The sequence below is a fragment of the Ctenocephalides felis genome, unplaced genomic scaffold, assembly GCF_003426905.1.
Source record: "Ctenocephalides felis isolate EL2017-DRISC unplaced genomic scaffold, ASM342690v1 CF-g0.4_SCAFFOLD_01218, whole genome shotgun sequence".
NCBI lineage: Eukaryota > Metazoa > Arthropoda > Insecta > Siphonaptera > Pulicidae > Ctenocephalides > Ctenocephalides felis.
Genome location: NW_020537372.1, coordinates 7,501 through 8,948, shown reverse-complemented (window position 1 = coordinate 8,948; position 1,448 = coordinate 7,501).

Below are 1,448 nucleotides of genomic sequence, written 5' to 3'. Positions count from 1 at the left end.
CGGGCTAAAACGTGGACGAAAAATTGTTCTTTTTTCTGCTACTTACAAAGAAACGGCCTGGCTGCAAAATTGATAAGCTAGTCCTCATCGAGATACATCGAATGGCTTTTAAATTTTTGAAATCGGTCCTGTCGTTTTTGAGAAAACGTCGATTTACGGCAAAAAATCTGTTACACACACGTGCGCGCACACACACACACACGCGCGCGCATACATACTGTTCCAAATTTGATCTCATTCAATTCAGAATGGCTTGAAACGTCAAGAAAACAAAATTAGCGAAACGCATTTTTTGATGAAAACATAAACTTCTCCTTCGGAAAGTTAAAATTATTGGAATTAGTAAGGAACAACACTGGGTTGCCTCTTCTAATAGCTCTCGTTATAATAATAACTCTAACTAGTGTGGTGTATGGCATCGTGCCTTAAGGCAAATTGCTGGAACTTCCCGTTACGTAACTACTACGTTCGAGGAATATTAAATGTTTTCAAATAGATTATTATAAATACTGCAATATTGTCAAATATTTATAAGAATTATATAAACTGAATTGCAAAGTTGAAATTATTTGTTTAAAGTATATTAGAACTTAAGTCAGAATTAAAAATAAAATCTCAATTATTTTTGATATACAAAAAAAAATTTTTTTGGAAAAAAAAAATTAAACAATTTTTTTTTTCCATATCAATTATTGTGTTAAAACAAGCAGAAAGTTCTTTGAATCATTTAAATCGGACGCTTAGTTCTCTCAAAAACTGCCATTTTTTCACATTTAGCTCTGTATCTTCGAAATGGCTGGGCATGCCAAAAACTAATAACCACTTCTCCCAATCATTACTAATTGAATGTTTTTTAGATCATTCAAATCGGATGGTCCGTTCTCTCAAAAGCTCGATTTCTATTTTCTGCACTCTTTGCTTTTTATCTCCATAACTGCTGGACTTGCCTTTGCCAAAAACTAATCAGCACATCTCCCTATCAATAGGAATCGAATGTTTTTTGAACCATTCAAATCGGTTGATCCGTGCGCCCAAAAACGTCAACGAAAAAATGTGGACACACAACACACACACATCGATTTTTTCTGAGGTATGCCAAAATGCTCAGAAACCTTCAAAACGTCGAGAAATGCAAAAATTTTCATTTTCGATTTTCGGCCCATTACTATAACTACCCTACGGGAAGTTAAAAATAATTAACCATTAATCACATAGGAGGTGTATAGTAAGATATCACGGGTACTTATTTTTTACAATATATTTATATATATATTATAATATATTTACAATATATTATATATTTTATATTTTTAAATATAACGACGTATGACCAAGGGACAAGGGGGGTCCAAAAATCCTTAAAAAATCGATCACGTGATTAATAGACGCCCCCTTATGGAATAAATTTATAAAATAAAAGTTCTTTATATTCAATAGTTCCTGAAGAA